The sequence below is a fragment of the Pleurodeles waltl genome, chromosome 4_1 (assembly GCF_031143425.1).
Source record: "Pleurodeles waltl isolate 20211129_DDA chromosome 4_1, aPleWal1.hap1.20221129, whole genome shotgun sequence".
Lineage (NCBI taxonomy): Eukaryota > Metazoa > Chordata > Amphibia > Caudata > Salamandridae > Pleurodeles > Pleurodeles waltl.
The window spans coordinates 512925745-512950295 of record NC_090442.1 but is presented as its reverse complement, the minus strand read 5'-3'; the positions used below and the strand labels follow the sequence as shown (position 1 = coordinate 512950295).

General features: G+C 51.6%; 1 protein-coding gene across 2 annotated transcripts in view; it reads right to left on the bottom strand.

The window, feature by feature from the left end:
- Positions 1-24551, bottom strand: part of NELL2 (neural EGFL like 2) — a 1100394-nt gene that overhangs the window by 102867 nt on the left and 972976 nt on the right. The gene's annotated exons all lie outside the window — the stretch shown is intronic.

Sequence of the window (24551 nt, the reverse complement as noted above, 5' to 3'; positions counted from 1 at the left end):
AGTTGTAATGAATCCTGTTGGCACCGGTGGGGTGGACACTAGAGCCCCTGTGGCCATATGTCGACCAAACTCCGTAAGAAGGGACGGACACAAGAGAAGGACTGTGCTCCCGACCGGAGCGCCTCAGACATGGCCGAGTTCGTTCCGCAAACCATACAAGTGACTCTGGATAAAATATTAGGGGCCATAGAGGAGTCTAAGACCACCCTTCAGCGGGAAATCGGACGAGTGTCAGCGGAGCTCGGCCTATTACATGTGGATCACCAGAAACTGGCAGGTAGAGTACAGACCACGGAAACGATGATCGCAGCCCTGACCCCAGCGCAACAGGAGATGCAGACCATGATCATGCAACTAACATAGCGGGTACAGCGGTTGGAGCGCAGGGCCGAAGACGCTGAGGGCCGAAGTCGCAGAAGTAACGTACGCATCATTGGCCTGCCGGATGGAGTCGAGGGGACGGATGCGGTTTCTTTCCTTGAAAAATTGATGCAACAGGAGGTTGCCCCGGGCCTGCTTACCCAGTTCTTCGCTTTGGAAAGGGCTCAACGAGTACTGGCTAAGCCAACAGTGCCGGGAAGACCCCCACGAACAGTGGTAGCCAAACTGCTGCACTATAGGGAAAGAGACATCCTGCCAGGGAGACTGGGCCCTTCAAGGTGGACAATGGTGCAGTTAACTTATTTCCGGACTTCACTGCTGAAGTTCAGATCAAGCGGGCATCATACATGGCGGTAAAGCGAGCTATGAGAGAATCAGGAGTGCAATATTCACTTTTATTCCCGGCGCGATTGAGAGTGATGCAGGAGGGATGTAGCCTGTTCTTTCAGACTCCGGAGGAGGCCTGGGAGTGGCTAGAGGCGAACAATGCAGCGGGAGGCTCTGGTGCCCCGCTGGGAACACACCGCAGACAAAGGTGCAGGGAAGAAAGAAAGCGACGGACCGGGTTCCGCCCGAGGATCAAACCCACACTGGAACAGAGGGACTACGATAAACGTTCGACCCTTAAGGCTGCTGCATCAATGTGGCGAGAGAGGGAGACCGAGGATCACTGCACACACTCTACGGACTCGGACTCCCGCCAGTTGGACGAAGCCCTGAAAATGACCCCGCGGGCAGCTGATGATCTATAGCCGGGAGAAGCGGCGGAGGGACGAACTCACCACTGGGGTTGCAATTTGGGTAAGGGCCTGTACGCGACTACAGCTCTCCTGCCCCAATTCTCGACCATGAACTATTATATGGCGAGAACTCTAACTGACTCAGTGTTATTGTTTTGTTTGATGAGTGTATTCTGGGCAGCCGCTCATTGTGGTACTGCCCTGGGGAGAGGGAATTGGAACACAATGTTTTTGTTGCACTACCTGCGCAGGGAACTAACTACATTTGAATTTACATTGAAGGCACATATGGGGTGGAGAACTGGTACACAAACCAAGAGTCACCGGGACTGGGTGGCGGGCCTGATTCCCCCGATTCGCACATGGGGATGGACTGCAAATGAATGACTTAGAATATCCAGGGGATGGGGTCCCCGGCTAAGCGCCATAAGATTCTGTCCTATCTAAAGAGGAGAGGGGTCCACACAGCGCTGCTCCAAGAAACACATCTCACTGCTGGGGAGGTGGACAAACTGCGGTGTTGATGGAGGGGGCAGCTCTTTGCCACCACGTACTCGGTGTATGCGGGAGGGGCACTGATCTGGATTAGGGCAGGGGTTCCGTTTGAGCCCCTAGAAATAGAGATGGACCCCGACGGTAGATATGTCATAATGGAGGGCAGGTTGTACGGCAGCCCCATAATGTTAAGCTGTATATATGCACCTAATCAGGCACAGATTGCATTTGGCAGGCCCTCTCTGGGCGTATGGCCCGGTACTCTGGTAATCGCCTCGTTGTGGGGGAGACTTCAATTGCGTTCTGGACACTGGGCTCAATCGTTCTCTCCCCCCCTTGACGGGGGCGATGGCGCAGGCCATGGCAGAGAATCTTAGGGAGTGGGCGAGGCATTGGGGGCTGGAAGACATCTGGCGACTTCAACACCCACAAATCAGAGACTACTCCTACTATTCGGGAATGCACCACTTACATACCAGAATAGACCGTGTGATGAGTTCTGGTCCTGTCGTTCATGAGATTATCTGTTCAGAGTACTTGGGTCAGATGTTGTCTGACCATAGCGCACTACTCGTCACCTGGCGGGGATCAGGGGAGAGGTCGCCCATTCCCATATGCGACCGAGGGCCCTAGAAGACTCAGTATATAGGGAGGGACTTAGAACTCATCTGGTTGACCACATCAGGATTAACAGGAACTCTGCAGGCTCGCTTGGTGTGGAGTGGGAGGCCCTCAAAGTGGTGACGAGAGGGCATTGTATGGCCCAGACGGTATCAGGCAGACTCTTACTGCAGAACTGACCCAAATAGAGGGGGAACAGGGAGGTCGAGCAGGGGACGGACCCAGAGACACAGCGTAAGCTTCTCAGGGTTAGAGACTTGTATAATCATACACTAGAGAGACTGTGGTGCCACGACTTTCTGAGACATATAGCCGCTGTACAGGCAGAGGAAGGCAGGGCGGGCAGGCTCTTGGTGTGGTTGGTGCGTTCCAACAGGGGTGGCGTCCCGGTGACAAGCGCGCGGAGCGTGACGGGAGAACTAGACTACACCCCATCAGGGATAAATGAGGCGTTTAAATTATACTACACGTCCTTGTATAAACGCCCTGGTGATAACCTGCCGTGATTGTTGGGGGGTTACTTGGACTCTCACCCATTGCCTGTTCTTGGGGTGGAGGACAGCGGCCTGCTGGGAGGACCGATTACCCAAGAGGAGGTGAAAACTGCTATCTCCCAATTGGCAGCCAGTAAAACGCCGGGTACAGACGGACTCCCCATGGAGTTTTATAAAGTGTATGGTGACATACTGGTGCCACTGCTCGTTGACTTATATGCTGAGGCCTTTGAGAGGGGCGCGCTGCCCAAGACATTGCGCGAGGCGTTAGTGATCCCCCTACCAAAGACTAAATCCCATGGGGCGTCAGTGACGGATTTTCGCCCTCTGTCCATGCTCAACAGCGATTTCAAAATATTGAGCAAAGCACAGTCTAATAGGTTGCTACAACACATACCGCACCTTATTCACATGGATCAGAACGGATTTGTGCCCGAGCGCAGTACCTCCTTAAACTTGAGACAGCTCTTTATGCTGCTATATCCCCCGATTGGAGAGCGGAGCCCAGAGTCCATGCTCCTGTCGGTAGACCTAGAAAAGGCATTTGACCCAGTGAGATGGGATTACCTTAGTAGAGTGATGGACAGGATGGGATTGGGAGAGAACTGGGTCAGATGGGTCGAACTGTTATACTATCATCCAATGGCCAGGGTGTGAGTGGGGTGGTGGTGTCAGACTCCTACCCTATCGGCCGCGGCGCCAGGCAAGGTTGCCCGTTTTTGCCCCTGCTGTTTGCGATCGCAATTGAGCCGCTGGCAGCGCAATTCCGGAAGGAGGGTCAGGGCAGGGGGGTGACAATGGGCCGGGAGGAACACATAATCTCGCTTTACGCCGATGACCTACTTATCTACCTCAGAAGCGGGGAGACCTGGTTACACTGGGCACTACTGATACTGGAACAGTTTGGAGATTGGTCGGGTCTCAGAGTCAATAGGAGGAAAACGTACAGTACGCCTTCCCGCTGGTTGCGGGCACTGAGCGCCCATCTACCTGCCCAGATGATATTTCATGGGCACCCCGCTCCTTCAAATATCTGGGCATCCAGGTATTCCACGAGCTGAATGATCTGCGTGACGGGAACCTTGGAGCCGCACTTCACTCTCTGCGATTGTCAGTGATGTTCTGGCGTTCGCTGCAACTTCCTATGATGGCCTGAGTGGCCTTGTCCAAAATGGTCATGCTACTGTGGCTCCTATACTACTTCGCCAATCTGCCTGTGTTGGTCCCGAAGGGCTGGTTCAGGGAACTGAATGGTCTCCTGAGGGGACTGCTCTGGGATGGGGGGCGCCAGCGGACGTCACTGTCCATTCTGTGCCATCCGACTCTTGAGGGGGGATTGGCGGTCCCGGATTTTGAATTGTACTATTTGTCCTGCCAGCTCCAATGGATTGTGTGTTGGGCTGAGGGGAGCCATTGCACGGGACTGAATACAGATAAGGGCGAGATATTACCAAACCGCCTTATAGCGGGCTGATATGGGCTGGAGATCTCCCCCTCGGGAGGTTCTGGACTGTTGAAAGTGGCTATTACCTGTTGAAAAACTTACCTCAAACGCACTGGAGTAGCGGTACACTACTCCCCCGAGCTTTCGCTGACTGCAATACAGATGGGAGCACCAACCCGCACTCTCACTGCGAGCCATATGAGGGCTTGGACACAGGCTGGTGTGATGAAGTTGGGGGACCTCTTCCGTGAGGGGGTTTTACGCACATTTGCGGAGTTAACAGACAAAGACGGAGTGCAGGGAGACAATTCCTGACGTATCGGATGTTAGTATTGGCTGTTCGGAAACTGTGGTCCACAGTACATGTAGAACCACAGATGCAAGCCATACTCCGCTTAATAGTAACAGGAGGTAGGGACAGGCGACTGGTCACCAGGTTCTACAGGGCCCTCACCGACACCACACTTCGTCCCCTGCAGACACTAAGGACGAAATGGGAGGATTTAGGGGGAAGGGAATTGACAGACACTGAGTGGCGGAAGGTGCTGGCGTACCCCCAGACAGTCTCTAGAAACATGAGGTTTAGATACATTCAATACAACTACGTCCATAGAACGTATCTAACCCCACACAGAATAAGAGTGATATATGGGGGGATTGCCCCAGGTGTGGGGTGGTGGACCTGGACTTTGGGCATATGGTCTGGGAATGTCCTAGTATACAAAAGTGCTGGATTGAGGTCTTGCAGGATGTGGGGGAGACCATGGGGATACAGATGGAGCCAGACCCACTGTTGTGTCTGGTGGGTCTACATGGCCGACCGTCTTCCCGGAAAGTGGGAAGTAGATTTCTGGACCTTGCCCTGGTCCTGTTCAGATGCCGCATCGCACTGACATGGAAGTCTCAGACGGGCCCATGGGTGGAAGACTGGAGGAATGATGTCTCGAAATGGGCACAAGCTGAACAGAAGGTGCTACAGGGAGAGGCGGCGAGGGGGTTATGGGCGAGACCTATAGCTCCAATGTGGATGGAAATAGTAGAGGCCTGGGAGATCCGAAGGCAGGGAACAGAAGGGACATCAGGACGCAGAGCAGTAGGGAGGATGGCAGAGGAGGACTAAGGGAATAGGAGACTGGGAGTGACAGAGGGCGAGTAGGCGGAAGACCATGGTGAGAGAACCGGGGGTACCACACCTCATTCCTGAGCCTATGCCCAATCGCGAAGAGGGGCGAGGTGCGCTATGGTGCATAGATCAGAGAGCGGGCTATGATGAAGGACCAACGGAGTCCTAGACGCGAAGTACAGGGGTAGACCCCGCATATGACAGCAGGGAGGGGAGGGTGGAGGGGGCGCCCCTATCAACGGAGAGAACTCAATGCAATAGAAGAATCCGACCCATGTCTGCCATTGGATACACTAACCTGCGCATAGTTGGTTGCATTTGTTGATGTTTTCTCTTTTTCTTTTTCCCCCTTTTTTTTTTTCTTGTTCTTTAATTGTATATTATTTTTTCCTATTCCTTGTTCTTATTATTTGCCTTGCTCCTTATTATCTGTCTGACCGTAATGAGGAATGTACAACTGTCATGAGGGTTATAATAACTTTATGGATAAAGCAATAAACAAAGTTTTTTTTTAAAGTCCATGACGTTCAGCCTGCTCCTCACTGCCTTCTCCAATGTGAATGGAACTATTTGTGCCAGACTTCAAAAGAACCTCTTCAGCAGGACTAACCTGGTCTCTGTATTCAACCCATGCTACTTCAGTGTCGGCCACAAGTGGTGCTTTGTGCTGTTAGGTGCAATTTTCACTTAAAATTTAGAAATGAATATCTCAGGTTCTTCTGATTTGTATTTTTGTTGATTTGGTGTCAAATAATTTATTAAAATGTACTCTATTTTTTAAATTGGTTTGGGATTTTTCTTGTGTTGTATTTTCACTTTATACTGTCTGTGTGCTACATGAATACATTACGCATTGCCTCTATGTTAAGCCTAACTGCCTTGTGCCAAGCTACAAGAGAGTTAAGCACAAGTCAATTTAGTGAATGTTTGTGGTTCCCCCTGACAGTTATTGTGGTTGTTGCTCAACACACACACTCAGCAGTACTCATAAAATGTTAAAAACAAAATAAACATAAGTGAGACAAACCATTCAACAGTACAAGGTAGACAAACCACAGAATTGTCATATAATCAGAGCCACTGGAATTATTCGGCAGGGAAGGCCAAATTGTGTTGCAGAGATTACTACATTATGCAGCAAGAAAAGGCAAATTGTGTGGTGTAGTGCAGCATATCTTGTGATTATGGGCCTCATTCTGAGGCCGGCGGGCGGCGCTCGCCGCCCGCCTGGCGGGAACCGCCATATGGCCGCTGACCGCGGAGGCCATTCTGGCTTTCCCGCTGGGCTGGCGGGTGACCGCCAGAAGGCCGCCCGCCAGCCCAGCGGGAAACCCCTTCCCACGAGGAAGCCGGCTCCGAATGGAGCCGGCGGAGTGGGAAGGGTGCGACGGGTGCAGAAGCACCCGTCGCGAATTTCAGTGTCTGCTAAGCAGACACTGAAATTCAAAGTGGGGCCCTCTTACGGGGGCCCCTGCAGTGCCCATGCCATTGGCATGGGCACTGCAGGGGCCCCCAGGGGCCCCACGACACCCCTCACCGCCATCCTGTTCCTGGCGGTCGGAACCGCCAGGAACAGGATGGCGGTGAGGGGGTCGGAATCCCCGATGGCGCGCAGCAAGCTGCGCCGCCATGGGGGATTCCTCAGGGCAGCGGAAAACCGGCGGGACACCGCCGGTTTTCCTGTTCTGACCGCGGCCATACCGCCGCGGTCAGAATGCCCTGTGGAGCACCGCCAGCCTGTTGGCGGTGCTCCCGCCGACCCCGGCCCCGGCGGTCCTTGACCGCCGGGGTCGGAATGACCCCCTATATTACCTAATTATTTTGAAATTTGTATGCATGAAAATATTGCCTGGAAAAATATGTAATCTTATTAGTACCAGTTTAATACCCAAGTACAGCAATAAGCAACTGAAAGACATTTGATCTGTCCAAGCTAACCTTTGTTAAAATCTGCAAATTATGCAGCAGATGATGGAATATGTGGAAAATGTGGCAAATCCATATTATAATTCAAAGGACCATGCCTATAGTTAGGTATCAGTGTTCACATTATATTACTTTTCATCCCCCTCCCATCGGCACACTTCACAGCATCCTAAACTGGTAAGCAGAGGGCATGATTTAAACCTTTTTAGCGCTGCATTAGCGTCATTTTTGAGGCAAAAACTACGCAAACTTACAAAATATGGCCCATGGTTATACTTTTTTAGTGCCGCATTTGCGTCATTTTTTTTACAGTTGTATTTTGTATTGTATTGTATTGTATTTTGTAAGTTTGCGCCGCTTTTGCGGCAAAAAATGATGCAAATGCAACGCTAAAAAAGTATAAATCAGGCCCAAAATGCCTAACAAAAATTACACTTAGTGAAAATATACTATTAACTAGCTGTTATGCATTTAATAGCACCTTTTCCAATGATCAACAATGATCTCAACACATCTGTCAGAAAAAGTTATGATTATTGATCCAAAATAAAAATCTGATACAGACCATCGATCTCTCCAGTCAAACGTCAAGAACATTCACCTACAACTGAGACAGTATAACCCGCTTTACTACCAGAGGAACAAACAAAATCACACCACTGCTAGAACATCATCAGACTGGTCTGGCATACAATTCTCAAAAATACACCCAGGTTCCCTGAGACATTGAGGTCAACCCAGTGACCGAAAAAAACACAACAATGTCACTCACGTCACAATATGTATTGAATTTATCTGCACACCTGGGCCAGATAATCACACTTTAGCTATATATGAGGCACTTTCAAAGGAACTAGCAATGTGGGCATGTAATTGTACTTTCACGAAGTACATTATTATATATCTCTTTAAATTCCCCGAAAATACTGTAGAGAAGGTCAAGTTAAGTTTGCCTGCTTACCGAAAAGACTCCAGTATCACTGATGTTAGAAATGGGGTTTCTGGTTGGATAGGGTATGCACCTCAGCCAGGCAGAACTTACCCACTCTAGTCAGGGCAAGGGAGTTACACGTCCAAGATAACCCCTGCTCACCCCCTTGGTAGCTTGGCACGAGCAGTCAGACTTAACCCGGAGGCAATGCGTAAAGCGTTTGCACAACACACACATACATGTGACGCAATATCCCCACCACAAAGGAAATACAACACCAGATTATATGAAAATATACTGTATTGTACACAACGTAATTATTAGACCAACATCACATAATAGTACTATCCTGCTACCTTAGCAGTTGTCAGAACGTTACACATTAGTTACTCTGCAAACTAGCAGTAGTCACACATAACACACAGGTTACTCAGTATTCTGCAACATAAGCAGTAGTCAGGAAACACGTAATTACATTAGGACACTTGTCATAAGAATATCATAAAACGCCCATAGTAGGAACATTAGAAAATCTATGGCAAGTTAGCAAACATATTAGCAAGTCATGCCCATAAAAGGAACATGTGCACACATATGTAAAAGCATCAGGGAACAGGTAGGCAATACATCATAATTAATAAAGTCTGTAGAAAGAACTTAAATTATGATTCTATTGGTCCGTTTAACAGTACCTGGTAGATGGAAGAGGCACCTCCAGTGCCTAAAATAACCAATGGGGCCCCTGGCGCTCCTCTGCGCAAAACCGGGGCCTCCTGTGAACATTTGAGACTAAGAGGGGCGGCACGCACCCTCTTAGCATTCCTGACGGGCCCCTCCTGGGACCCGTGATCACTGGGGGCCCCCCCGGGCCTCCACCGGCCCTCCTGTGGGGGGCCAAGGTCACCCAAGACTTTAGGGAGAGGGGGGGCGGCACGCACCCCCCTCCAATTTGCAACGGACCCCTCCTGGGGCCCGTGATCTTTTGGGGTTCCCCCCTGGGCCTGGGCCGGCCCTCCAATGCGGGGGGAACAAATGAAAAAGCCCCGAAGGGAGGACGGGGCAGCCCGGCGGTGCGGGGAACCTCCGAGGAGGTTTCCACCCCGCCTAGCCTGGGGCTACCTCAAAGGAGGAGAGCGGGGGCCCAACGAACCTCGGGCCCTCGCGTCACTCCTCCTGGAGTGAGCATTGACCCCGCCGGAGGCTCAAAGCCGGCCCAGCCGCACTCGGGGAATCCTGCCCGACCGGCAGGCGACTTCCTTCTCTTTTCCCGGGGCTGCGGCGGTGCAGGCCCTTAAGTCAGGGCCTTCTGGTGCCCCGGGGGCGCTCCTCGGATCGATCCTCGCCCCGGGGGCACCGCTAGGAGCACACTTGCTCCAAGTTCTTTTAAAAGGTGGTTTCTCGTGCCCTGGGGGCACAGAGTTGAGCGCGATCCTCGCGCTTGGAAGCATACAATTAACCCGGCTGCGGCGGTGATCCGGGGGCTCACAATACAGCGCTTTTCACAGCGCTAAGGTAAAATCAGCAGCCTGGGCTGCGGCGGTGATTCTGTCTTTGTCAAAAGAAAAGCGCTCTTCAAAGCGCTAGGAACCATCTAGAGCCCGGGCTGCGGCGGTGATTTCTTTGCGCAAAAGAAAAGTTAGTTGCAGGGGTCAGGGGCCACAGCACCCTGCCCCTGGGAACAATAATCAAGGAGATGGTACAGGGCTGGTGGGTCCAGCTACAGGCCAGCACAAGGGGTGCAGTTGGTGGCAGTTCCTCCTAGTGACCAGGCAGGTCACAGGTCAGCACAGCAGCAGCAGTCCATGGCGGTTTCCTGGTGAGTCCATTCATCAGCGTCCTGTGTCCAGTTTCAAGTTCCAAGAATGTTCAAATTGTGGGGAAAATTCCCCTGTACATATAGTCCATTTTTACAGTGTTTTACAATGCCAGGGAGAAAGGGTTCCAGCCAGTTACAACTGGTTCTGGGAGTGCCCCCTCTCTCCTTTCAGCACAGGCTCCAAACATCAGTGGGGGGTTAACGACCCTATTGTGTGAGGCCAGGGCACAGCCTTTACAAATGTAGGTGTGCCCCGCCTCTCCCTTCTCTCAGCCCAGGAAGACTATTCAGTATGCAGATGCACCTCGGTGACACCTCCACCCTCCCTGTGTACAGGCTGTCTGAAAAGTATGCACAAAGCCCCAACTGTCACTCTGCCCAGACGTGGATTGGAGTCAAGCTGCAAAACACCAGAATCATAAGCACAGATAAATGCACACTTTCTAGAAGTGGCATTTCTGTGATAGTAATAAAAAAATACACCCACACCAGTAAGCAGTATTTATCATCACCATCACAACCATACCAAACACGCCTACGCTACCCCTCATAAATCAGACAATACCCCTTACACATAAGGCAGGGCATTTCTAATGCAATCCTATGAGAAGGCAGCACTCACAGCAGTGAGACACCAAGTTAGGCTGTTTGTCACTACCAGGACAGGCCATGCAATATGGCACATGTCCTGCCTTTCTACATACATGGCACCCTGCCCATAGGGCTAGCTACGGCGTACTTTAGGGGTGACTTACATGTAGTAAAAGGGGAGTTCTGGGCCTGGCAAGTAAATTTAGATGCCAGGTCCCTGTGGCAGAAAACTGCGCACACAGGCCCTGCGCTAGCAGGCCTGAGACAAATTGAAAGTCTACTTCAGTGGGTGGCGCAAGCAGCGCTGCAGGCCCACTAATAGTATTTAATTTACAGGCCCTGGGTATAGAGATACCACTGTACAAGGGACTTATAGGTAAATTAAATATGCCAATTAGGTACAAGCCAATCATACCAACTTTAGATGGGAGAGCACCTGCACTTTAGCACTGGTCAGCAGTGATAAAGTGCTCAGAGTCCTAGAGCCAACAGCGAGAGGTCAGAAAAACCAGGAGGAAGGAGGCAAAAAGACTAGGGATGACCATGCGTATGGCCAAAAGTCCAACACAACCCCCTACCAGCCAAAATCCAGGGGAGAACAATCAATACCTTGATGTACTTTCCTGATTGGGGCGATAGAACAAGGACCCAGGCCTACAACAGCAGGGGCATATTCCAGTTCTACGCCTTCCTGACTCCACTGGTATCTCTTTGTCAATGCGTCCCAGGCAGCCTAGACCAACCCACGGGGATTCTCTAGCTGCCAATGGCCAGAACCAGGCCCCAGGCCATCTAGGAGCCTCTGGTCTCTGAAACCATAATGAGTGGGGGGCGGTAGTCCCAGGTGCAAAGCAACCTGTCTCCACTCCATTTCTGATCAGTTCAGGGGCTCTACCCTGCCACTGATCCACCAACCTAGGGTCCGCACCCATAGGTTCTACAGGGGCTAGAGGCGAGGCTCTCCTCCCTCTACCCCTCCTTCTAGGATCCCGCCCTCCTCTCCTAGGAGGGGTATCACCAGAATCCACACTTGCCAGGGTGCTGGGTACAGCAGCCCTGCACAACTTTCTCGCCAGCCCAGGATCACTACCTGGCGACTGACCACCCAACCTAGGGACGACACCCTTGGGTTGCACCGGGGTCCGGGCGGGCTTCCCCCTCCCTGAACCCCACTTCCAGAGTCCTGCGTCTCCCCACCTCGGGAGAAGCCACCAGAAGTTTCACACAGGGGGGTGAGCACACTAACCGCCCCCCCAACCAGGTCAGAGTTTACCCCCTGAACCTGTCTATCTAGTCCAGGGACGACACCCTTAGACTGGACCATTGCCCAGCGAACCAGGACTTCCTTGGGAGCACACCTACCCCCTACCAGATCAGAGTTTACCCCCTGAATCTGGCAATCCAACCCATAGTCACTACCCTGCGGTTGAACCACTGCCTGGCGCACCAGGACTTCCTTGGGAGCACACGTACTCCCCATCAGGTCAGAGTTTACCCCCTGAACCTGATCATCCAACCCAGAGTCACCACCCTGTGGTTGAATCATTGCCTGGCGCACCAGGACTTCCTGGGGGGCACACCTACCCCCCACTAGGGAAACACTTTCCCCAAGGGCCACACAAGAGTCTGGCTGGCGCAGGTCTCCTGACCTCTGCCCATCTGACAGAGTCTGGATTCCCCCCAGCCCAGAAATGGTCTCACCAAGGTCATTCCTGGGGGGCTCTGCTCTCAGAGCTGACCCCTGACCCTCCAGGTTCTCCACTGGGGCCCGCAGCCCCCTCTCAACCCTATGTCTGGATTTCCGCCTCCTCCGCTGTAGAGCGAGACTACCAGACACCAGGACCGGCGGAACGCCATCACCAGCCACCCGCCTAAGTCCTAATGACAAAATGGGATCCTTCTGAACAGCTGGCCCTACGGCACAGGTTAGGCTCACCTCCTGGCGTTCACTCATGGAACCTTCAGGGGCCTGGGACGGGATCTTGGGCACCTTGGGCCTCAGCCCAGCCCCATTCCCTCTCATTTGAGACGGGACATGGGGTCCCTCACCCACCCCAGTCCACTGGGACCTACCTGGGACACTCCATTCCTTTCCCACCACACCTTGTTGGGAAACACCTAGACCACTCTCATTAGGAACACCCCCTAATGCCACACCAGACCCTCTGGTACGCAACCAGAAGTCTGCCTCCTTTGCGAGCTCCCTGGGGTCAGAGAGCTCACACACTGACAAGTGTTGGCGTAACTCTGAAAAACAACAACGAAACAGGTGCTCTCTGAGAATCAGATTAAACAGCCCTTCAAAATTGTTTACTGTGCTATCCTTCACCCATCCATCTAGTGCAATGCAGCAATCCTCCACAAACTCCTCCCAAGACTGGTGGGACAGTTTCTTACCACCCCTAAACCTTTTTCTGTATTCCTCAGGGGAAAAACCATACTTCACAATCAGTGCGTTCTTCACAGCGGAGTACCCCTCCCTGTCACTCTCTTCTAGAGTCAGTAGGGCATCCCTCCCCTCCTCAGGAATAAAACTCCCTAGGCCAGTTCCCCAATCCTTTTCAGGGATCCTGCGCTCTACCAGAGCCTTCTCATATTCCTTTAACCACTGACGTATGTCACCCCCCTCTTGGAACCTAGGTACCAGATCTATGGGTATGTGAGGAACATCTTTGCTACAGCACTGTACATTGCTGCCACCACTGGACTCCACCTGCAGCGCTGGTGAGTCCAGAACCTTCAGACTGCGCTCTAGAGCGAGTCTTTCACTGGCAAAGGCCCTCTCTGCCTCTGCCATTCTCTCCTGTACTAAGGCCTTCCCTACCTCAGCCCTTCTCTCCTCAACAGCTAGGCGCGCTAACTGCAATTTCAGGTCCCTCTCTTCCCGCCTATCTCTTAGCTCATCAGGCGTCAAGGAATGAGAGGTAGCCCTGCTTCTCACACTGGACCCAGCAAGGGACTCCCTATCACTGGGGCCTTCCCTGTCAACTGGCGTCCCCAACCGGTCATTCTCACCCTCCTGATCAGTCTCTCTACCACTCTCTAGGGATGAGTTCTGGGAGCCCTCCCATTGGGAACCCTCGCTACACTCAGGATCCTCTGGGTGCCCCCTAAGCACACTCCCTCCCTGGGTAAATGTCACAAACCTTTCAAAGAAATTCAGAGATCTCCTGAGGTCCCCTTCTACAGGCAGCCCTCTCTCTCTACAGAACCCCTCTAATTCCCCCTGCGTGTAAAACGGCAGGTCCTCTAAATCAAAGGTAAGCCCCATCTTGAAAAGGTACAAATAACTCAACTGTGACAACCACAATACCCAAGCGTGAGAACTGAAAACAGGAAAAATGACCAAAGAGAGAAAGTTAAGAGAAGCCAAACATGTGATGGTCTAAACGCAATCCTTGTAGTGAAATAATGAGTCACAATGGTATTGTGCAAGCGCAAGTCCTATCCTCACCGCTGACTTCCAATGTTAGAAATGGGGTTTCTGGTTGGCTAGGGTATGCACCTCAGCCAGGCAGAACTTACCCACTCTAGTCAGGGCAAGGGAGTTACACGTCCAAGATAACCCCTGCTCACCCCCTTGGTAGCTTGGCACGAGCAGTCAGGCTTAACTCGGAGGCAATGCGTAAAGCGTTTGCACAACACACACATACATGTGACGCAATATCCCCACCACAAAGGAAACACAACACCAGATTATATGAAAATATACTGTATTGTACACAACGTAATTATTAGACCAACATCACATAATAGTACTATCCTGCTACCTTAGCAGTTGTCAGAACGTTACACATTAGTTACTCTGCAAACTAGCAGTAGTCACACATAACACACAGGTTACTCAGTATTCTGCAACATAAGCAGTAGTCAGGAAACACGTAATTACATTAGGACACTTGTCATAAGAATATCATAAAACGCCCATAGTAGGAACATTAGAAAATCTATGGCAAGTTAGCAAACATATTAGCAAGTCATGCCCATAAAAGGAACATGTGCACACATATGTAAAAGCATCAGGGAACAGGTAGGCAATACATCATAATTAATAAAGTCTGTAGAAAGAACTTAAATTATGATTCTATTGGTCCGTTTAACAGTACCTGGTAGATGGAAGAGGCACCTCCAGTGCCTAAAATAACCAATGGGGCCCCCGGCGCTCCTCTGCGCAAAACGGGGGCCTCCTGTGAACATTTGAGACTAAGAGGGGCGGCACGCACCCTCTTAGCATTCCTGACGGGCCCCTCCTGGGACCCGTGATCACTGGGGGCCCCCCCGGGCCTCCACCGGCCCTCCTGTGGGGGGCCAAGGTCACCCAAGACTTTAGGGAGAGGGGGGGCGGCACGCACCCCCCTCCAGTTTGCAACGGACTCCTCCTGGGGCCCGTGATCTTTTGGGGTTCCCCCCTGGGCCTGGGCCGGCCCTCCAATGCGGGGGGGAACAAATGAAAAAGCCCCGAAGGGAGGACGGGGCAGCCCGGCGGTGCGGGGAACCTCCGAGGAGGTTTCCACCCCGCCTAGCCTGGGGCTACCTCAAAGGAGGAGAGCGGGGGCCCAACGAACCTCGGGCCCTCGCGTCACTCCTCCTGGAGTGAGCATTGAGCCCGCCGGAGGCTCAAAGCCGGCCCAGCCGCACTCGGGGAATCCTGCCCGACCGGCAGGCGACTTCCTTCTCTTTTCCCGGGGCTGCGGCGGTGCAGGCCCTTAAGTCAGGGCCTTCTGGTGCCCCGGGGGCGCTCCTCGGAGCGATCCTCGCCCCGGGGGCACCGCTAGGAGCACACTTGCTCCAAGTTCTTTTAAAAGGTGGTTTCTCGTGCCCTAGGGGCACAGAGTTGAGCGCGATCCTCGCGCTTGGAAGCACACAATTAACCCGGCTGCGGCGGTGATCCGGGGGCTCACAATACAGCGCTTTTCACAGCGCTAAGGTAAAATCAGCAGCCTGGGCTGCGGCGGTGATTCTGTCTTTGTCAAAAGAAAAGCGCTCTTCAAAGCGCTAGGTACCATCTAGAGCCCGGGCTGCGGCGGTGATTTCTTTGCGCAAAAGAAAAGTTAGTTGCAGGGGTCAGGGGCCACAGCACCCTGCCCCTGGGAACAATAATCAAGGAGATGGTACAGGGCTGGTGGGTCCAGCTACAGGCCAGCACAAGGGGTGCAGTTGGTGGCAGTTCCTCCTAGTGACCAGGCAGGTCACAGGTCAGCACAGCAGCAGCAGTCCATGGCGGTTTCCTGGTGAGTCCATTCATCAGCGTCCTGTGTCCAGTTTCAAGTTCCAAGAATGTTCAAATTGTGGGGAAAATTCCCCTGTACTTATAGTCCATTTTTACAGTGTTTTACAATGCCAGGGAGAGGAGGTTCCAGACAGTTACAACTGGTTCTGGGAGTGCCCCCTCTCTCCTTTCAGCACAGGCTCCAAACATCAGTGGGGGGTTAACGACCCTATTGTGTGAGGCCAGGGCACAGCCTTTACAAATGTAGGTGTGGCCCGCCTCTCCCTTCTCTCAGCCCAGGAAGACTATTCAGTATGCAGATGCACCTCGGTGACACCTCCACCCTCCCTGTGTACAGGCTGTCTGAAAAGTATGCACAAAGCCCCAACTGTCACTCTGCCCAGACGTGGATTGGAGTCAAGCTGCAAAACACCAGAATCATAAGCACAGATAAATGCGCACTTTCTAGAAGTGGCATTTCTGTGATAGTAATAAAAAAATATACCCACACCAGTAAGCAGTATTTATCATCACCATCACAACCATACCAAACACGCCTACGCTACCCCTCATAAATCAGACAATACCCCTTACACATAAGGCAGGGCATTTCTAATGCAATCCTATGAGAAGGCAGCACTCACAGCAGTGAGACACCAAGTTAGGCTGTTTGTCACTACCAGGACAGGCCATGCAATATGGCACATGTCCTGCCTTTCTACATACATGGCACCCTGCCCATAGGGCTAGCTAGGGCGTACTTTAGGGGTGACTTACATGTAGTAAAAGGGGAGTTCTGGGCCTGGCAAGTAAATTTAGATGCCAGGTCCCTGTGGCAGAAAACTGCGCACACAGGCCCTGCGCTAGCAGGCCTGAGACAGGTTTGAAAGTCTACTTCAGTGGGTGGCGCAAGCAGCGCTGCAGGCCCACTAGTAGTATTTAATTTACAGGCCCTGGGTATAGAGATACCACTGTACAAGGGACTTATAGGTAAATTAAAAATGCCAATTAGGTACAAGCCAATCATACCAACTTTAGATGGGAGAGCACCTGCACTTTAGCACTGGTCAGCAGTGATAAAGTGCTCAGAGTCCTAGAGCCAACAGCGAGAGGTCAGAAAAACCAGGAGGAAGGAGGCAAAAAGACTAGGGATGACCATGCGTATGGCCAAAAGTCCAACACAACCCCCTACCAGCCAAAATCCAGGGGAGAACAATCAATACCTTGGTGTACTTTCCTGATTGGGGCGATAGAACAAGGATCCAGGCCCACAACAGCAGGGGCATGTTCCAGTTCTACGCCTTCCTGACTCCACTGGGATCTCTCTGTCAATGCGTCCCAGGCAGCCTAGACCAACCCACGGGGATTCTCTAGCTGCCAATGGCCAGAACCAGGCCCCAGGCCATCTAGGAGCCTCTGGTCTCTGAAACCATAATGAGTGGGGGGCGGTGGCCCCAGGTGCAAAGCAACCTGTCTCCACTCCATTTCTGATCAGTTCAGGGGCTCTACCCTGCCACTGATCCACCAACCTAGGGTCCGCACCCATAGGTTCTACAGGGGCTAGAGGCGAGGCTCTCCTCCCTCTACCCCTCCTTCTAGGATCCCGCCCTCCTCTCCTAGGAGGGGTATCACCAGAATCCACACTTGCCAGGGTGCTGGGTACAGCAGCCCTGCACAACTTTCTCGCCAGCCCAAGATCACTACCTGGCGACTGACCACCCAACCTAGGGACGACACCCTTCGGTTGCACCGGGGTCCGGGGCGGGCTTCCCCCTCCCTGAACCCCACTTCCAGAGTCCTGCGTCTCCCCACCTCGGGAGAAGCCACCAGAAGTTTCACACAGGGGGGTGAGCACACTAACCGCCCCCCCAACCAGGTCAGAGTTTACCCCCTGAACCTGTCTATCTAGTCCAGGGACGACACCCTTAGACTGGACCATTGCCCAGCGAACCAGGACTTCCTTGGGAGCACACCTACCCCCTACCAGATCAGAGTTTACCCCCTGAATCTGGCAATCCAACCCAGAGTCACTACCCTGCGGTTGAACCACTGCCTGGCGCACCAGGACTTCCTTGGGAGCACACGTACTCCCCATCAGGTCAGAGTTTACCCCCTGAACCTGATCATCCAACCCAGAGTCACCACCCTGTGGTTGAATCATTGCCTGGCGCACCAGGACTTCCTGGGGGGCATACCTACCCCCCACTAGGGAAACACTTTCCCCAAGGGCCACACAAGAGTCTGGCTGGCGCAGGTCTCCTGACCTCTGCCCATCTGACAGAGTCTGGATTCCCCCCAGCCCAGAAATGGTCTCACCAAGGTCATTCCTGGGGGGCTCTGCTCTCAGAGCTGACCCCTGACCCTCCAGGTTCTCCACTGGGGCCCGCAGCCCCCTCTCAACCCTATGTCTGGATTTCCGCCTCCTCCGCTGTAGAGCGAGACTACCAGACACCAGGACCGGCGGAACGCTATCACCAGCCACCCGCCTAAGTCCTAATGACAAAATGGGATCCTTCTGAACAGCTGGCCCTACGGCACAGGTTAGGCTCACCTCCTGGTGTTCACTCATGGAACCTTCAGGGGCCTGGGACGGGATCTTAGGCACCTTGGGCCTCAGCCCAGCCCCATTCCCTCTCATTTGAGATGGGACATGGGGTCCCTCACCCACCCCAGTCCACTGGGACCTACCTGGGACACTCCATTCCTTTCCCACCACACCTTGTTGGGAAACACCTAGACCACTCTCATTAGGAACACCCCCTAATGCCACACCAGACCCTCTGGTACGCAACCAGAAGTCTGCCTCCTTTGCGAGCTCCCTGGGGTCAGAGAGCTCACACACTGTCAAGTGTTGGCGTAACTCTGAAAAACAACAACGAAACAGGTGCTCTCTGAGAATCAGATTAAACAGCCCTTCAAAATTGTTTACTGTGCTACCCTTCACCCATCCATCTAGTGCAATGCAGCAATCCTCCACAAACTCCTCCCAAGACTGGTGGGACAGTTTCTTACCACCCCTAAACCTTTTTCTGTATTCCTCAGGGGAAAAACCATACTTCACAATCAGTGCGTTCTTCACAGCGGAGTACCCCTCCCTGTCACTCTCTTCTAGAGTCAGTAGGGCATCCCTCCCCTCCTCAGGAATAAAACTCCCTAGGCCAGTTCCCCAATCCTTTTCAGGGATCCTGCGCTCTACCAGAGCCTTCTCATATTCCTTTAACCACTGACGTATGTCACCCCCCTCTTGGAACCTAGGTACCAGATCTATGGGTATGTGAGGAACATCTTTGCTACAGCACTGTACATTGCTGCCACCACTGGACTCCACCTGCAGCGCTGGTGAGTCCAGAACCTTCAGACTGCGCTCTAGAGCGAGTCTTTCTCTGGCAAAGGCCCTCTCTGCCTCTGCCATTCTCTCCTGTACTAAGGCCTTCTCTACCTCAGCCCTTCTCTCCTCAACAGCCAGGCGCGCTAACTGCAATTTCAGGTCCCTCTCTTCCCGCCTATCTCTTAGCTCATCAGGCGTCAAGGAATGAGAGGTAGCCCTGCTTCTCACATTGGACCCAGCAAGGGACTCCCTATCACTGGGGCCTTCCCTGTCAACTGGCGTCCCCAACCGGTCATTCTCACCCTCCTGATCAGTCTCTCTACCACTCTCTAGGGATGAGGTCTGGGATCCCTCCCATTGGGAACCCTCGCTACACTCAGGATCCTCTGGGTGCCCCCTAAGCACACTCCCTCCCTGGGTAAATGTCACAAACCTTTCAAAGAAATTCAGAGATCTCCTGAGGTCCCCTTCTACAGGCAGCCTTCTCTCTCTACAGAACCCCTCTAATTCCCCCTGCGTGTAATACGGCAGGTCCTCTAAATCAAAGGTAAGCCCCATCTTGAAAAGGTACAAATAACTCAACTGTGACAACCACAATACCCAAGCGTGAGAACTGAAAACAGGAAAAATGACCAAAGAGAGAAAGTTAAGAGAAGCCAAACATGTGATGGTCTAAACGCAATCCTTGTAGTGAAATAATGAGTCACAATGGTATTGTGCAAGCGCAAGTCCTATCCTCACCGCTGACTTCCAATGTTAGAAATGGGGTTTCTGGTTGGCTAGGGTATGCACCTCAGCCAGGCAGAACTTACCCACTCTAGTCAGGGAGTTACACGTCCAAGATAACCCCTGCTCACCCCCTTGGTAGCTTGGCACGAGCAGTCAGGCTTAACCCGGAGGCAATGCGTAAAGCGTTTGCACAACACACACATACATGTGACGCAATATCCCCACCACAAAGGAAACACAACACTAGATTATATGAAAATATACTGTATTGTACACAACGTAATTATTAGACCAACATCACATAATAGTACTATCCTGCGACCTTAGCAGTTGTCAGAACGTTACACATTAGTTACTCTGCAAACTAGCAGTAGTCACACATAACACACAGGTTACTCAGTATTCTGCAACATAAGCAGTAGTCAGGAAACACGTAATTACATTAGGACACTTGTCATAAGAATATCATAAAACGCCCATAGTAGGAACATTAGAAAATCTATGGCAAGTTAGCAAACATATTAGCAAGTCATGCCCATAAAAGGAACATGTGCACACATATGTAAAAGCATCAGGGAACAAGTAGGCAATACATCATAATTAATAAAGTCTGTAGAAAGAACTTAAATTATGATTCTATTGGTCCGTTTAACAGTACCTGGTAGATGGAAGAGGCACCTCCAGTGCCTAAAATAACCAATGGGGCCCCCGGCGCTCCTCTGCGCAAAACGGGGGCCTCCTGTGAACATTTGAGACTAAGAGGGGCGGCACGCACCCTCTTAGCATTCCTGACGGGCCCCTCCTGGGACCCGTGATCACTGGGGGCCCCCCCGGGCCTCCACCGGCCCTCCTGTGGGGGGCCAAGGTCACCCAAGACTTTAGGGAGAGGGGGGGCGGCACGCACCCCCCTCCAATTTGCAACGGACCCCTCCTGGGGCCCGTGATCTTTTGGGGTTCCCCCCTGGGCCTGGGCCGGCCCTCCAATGCGGGGGGGAACAAATGAAAAAGCCCCGAAGGGAGGACGGGGCAGCCCGGCGGTGCGGGGAACCTCCGAGGAGGTTTCCACCCCGCCTAGCCTGGGGCTACCTCAAAGGAGGAGAGCGGGGCCCAACGAACCTCGGGCCCTCGCGTCACTCCTCCTGGAGTGAGCATTGAGCCCGCCGGAGGCTCAAAGCCGGCCCAGCCGCACTCGGGGAATCCTGCCCGACCGGCAGGCGACTTCCTTCTCTTTTCCCGGGGCTGCGGCGGTGCAGGCCCTTAAGTCAGGGCCTTCTGGTGCCCCGGGGGCGCTCCTCGGAGCGATCCTCGCCCCGGGGGCACCGCTAGGAGCACACTTGCTCCAAGTTCTTTTAAAAGGTGGTTTCTCGTGCCCTGGGGGCACAGAGTTGAGTGCGATCCTCGCGCTTGGAAGCACACAATTAACCCGGCTGCGGCGGTGATCCGGGGGCTCACAATACAGCGCTTTTCACAGCGCTAAGGTAAAATCAGCAGCCTGGGCTGCGGCGGTGATTCTGTCTTTGTCAAAAGAAAAGCGCTCTTCAAAGCGCTAGGAACCATCTAGAGCCCGGGCTGCGGCAGTGATTTCTTTGCGCAAAAGAAAAGTTAGTTGCAGGGGTCAGGGGCCACAGCACCCTGCCCCTGGGAACAATAATCAAGGAGATGGTACAGGGCTGGTGGGTCCAGCTACAGGCCAGCACAAGGGGTGCAGTTGGTGGCAGTTCCTCCTAGTGACCAGGCAGGTCACAGGTCAGCACAGCAGCAGCAGTCCATGGCGGTTTCCTGGTGAGTCCATTCATCAGCGTCCTGTGTCCATTTCAAGTTCCAAGAATGTTCAAATTGTGGGGAAAATTCCCCTGTACTTATAGTCCATTTTTACAGTGTTTTACAATGCCAGGGAGAGGAGGTTCCAGACAGTTACAACTGGTTCTGGGAGTGCCCCCTCTCTCCTTTCAGCACAGGCTCCAAACATCAGTGGGGGGTTAACGACCCTATTGTGTGAGGCCAGGGCACAGCCTTTACAAATGTAGGTGTGCCCCGCCTCTCCCTTCTCTCAGCCCAGGAAGACTATTCAGTATGCAGATGCACCTCGGTGACACCTCCACCCTCCCTGTGTACAGGCTGTCTGAAAAGTATGCACAAAGCCCCAACTGTCACTCTGCCCAGACGTGGATTGGAGTCAAGCTGCAAAACACCAGAATCATAAGCACAGATAAATGCACACTTTCTAGAAGTGGCATTTCTGTGATAGTAATAAAAAAATACACCCACACCAGTAAGCAGTATTTATCATCACCATCACAACCATACCAAACACGCCTACGCTACCCCTCATAAATCAGACAATACCCCTTACACATAAGGCAGGGCATTTCTAATGCAATCCTATGAGAAGGCAGCACTCACAGCAGTGAGACACCAAGTTAGGCTGTTTGTCACTACCAGGACAGGCCATGCAATATGGCACATGTCCTGCCTTTCTACATACATGGCACCCTGCCCATAGGGCTAGCTAGGGCGTACTTTAGGGGTGACTTACATGTAGTAAAAGGGGAGTTCTGGGCCTGGCAAGTAAATTTAGATGCCAGGTCCCTGTGGCAGAAAACTGCGCACACAGGCCCTGCGCTAGCAGGCCTGAGACAGGTTTGAAAGTCTACTTCAGTGGGTGGCGCAAGCAGCGCTGCAGGCCCACTAGTAGTATTTAATTTACAGGCCCTGGGTATAGAGATACCACTGTACAAGGGACTTATAGGTAAATTAAATATGCCAATTAGGTACAAGCCAATCATACCAACTTTAGATGGGAGAGCACCTGCACTTTAGCACTGGTCAGCAGTGATAAAGTGCTCAGAGTCCTAGAGCCAACAGCGAGAGGTCAGAAAAACCAGGAGGAAGGAGGCAAAAAGACTAGGGATGACCATGCGTATGGCCAAAAGTCCAACAACTGATATTCATTAAAAAAACTTCGTTGAATTGCTATTTGGATTAAAACCTCAGAAATGTTTACGGTTACCAGGTGTGATAGTTTTCTTACTTTAAATCCTGCGATGTGCTGCCAGTGTCACACCTTTGATATCTCATATTACAAATATTATCATTGATGACATCACTGATGACTTTACTCAAAATTGTTTCAATAATGACCAATTGTAATGCTGACATGGATACTCCATGCATCATAAGGCTGCAGACCTTGAACTGTTCAGGTTATACAAAGGTCTGGCCCACAGCCCTTGCTATGTATCTATGTTTGTAGTATTTCATAGGGCAAACCGAGCCAAAGGGCAATGGCGTACTGTATTGGATGAATGGCAAAGAATGGAGGGGTAGCAGGGATCTGAGAGCAGAAGGTCACTGTTACTGAATCAAGATGGGTACTGTGGGCTGGTGTACCAACATGGCCTTTGTATGTGTTAAACATTTCATCTCATGACCCTGATATGCCATCATATCTCTCAAAAGCTAAATGGTCACTTTTGTCATTATATGATTTCTTTCTGGCAGAGATCAATCATAGGGAGATCCAGATTGCCCTATTGCCTTGAGGGTAGTTAAGGAAGGCTGAGACCATCAGATGAAAAGGCCACAACCAGAAATCCCACTGTGACAAACACCAAGAGGCCTACCACAATTGTAGCCAAGCACAGTATTTGCTCCCTACTATCTTAAGAGAACAAAATTACTTCTTGCTCAATTAGAGGAGGATTACGAGTCAGATGTTTTTTTGTGGTGATGATACAATGATCACTTGGATTTTCATCACTGATCAAGAGGAGAAATATATTGTTGGATTGTCAAGCTATCGCCAACCTTATGAGTGTGAGACACAGGATGCGCCTCCTAATTTTTTGTCCTTGCACTCTCGCTTAAATATTCTGTTAAACCTCATGTTGAAAAAACACAACATTTTTGGAAGCTTGTGAAATTCCGGTTAAAAAAGGGCTCCAGGGAGAGGTCGTTTCACTGGTCAGTTAGCCAGACAACCTCTGCGTCTACATCTTCTTCCTAGGTAGCCAGTGAGACACTTCTGTCAGGAACACAGTAAATATTCCCAGCATCGTCACTTCCAGAAAAATCTGTGAGGGTGGAGGACAGTGAATATTCTAACATTTTCAGACTGATTCACTGTTGATTACCAACACTGTTTTAATGCTGCTTTTCTCTTTATTGTGTTACTGATTGTGAAGGAGAAAGCATGCATGTCCTTCCATCAACTTAACAAAAATTGTCAACATGAGCCAACTTGTGTCATGCACTTTATGCTACACAGGTTTTCCAACACTGGTTCCCCCTGTTTTATTGCTATCTCCGATGATGACATCTTGAGACCTTCTATCATAGCACGGCCTAATAGAAATGAACAGTTTTCAAAATCAGGAGATCTCTGAAGATCAACACTATGAAAGATATTTATTGTAACTCAATTCAGTGGTGGGAATTTTTTCAATCTTAATACGATGAAATTCTGAATATATTTACTGGGATTCGAACCCTTGACCAAATGATCATACAGGTGCACATGAGGTGGATTTAGTAACCTGCTGAACCAATAATAGACTTATAAACCACCACTGAAGAGCTGATGTTGCTCGTGAGAGGACTTGACACTTCTAGCTACTGCCACCATCCAAAAGGTTTCCTGGTGCTTTTGATTCCCCCAGGCTGCCAATCACTACATTGTCTGTCTAGTCTGTTAATGGATAGAGAATTAGAAGGCAGGCCAGTT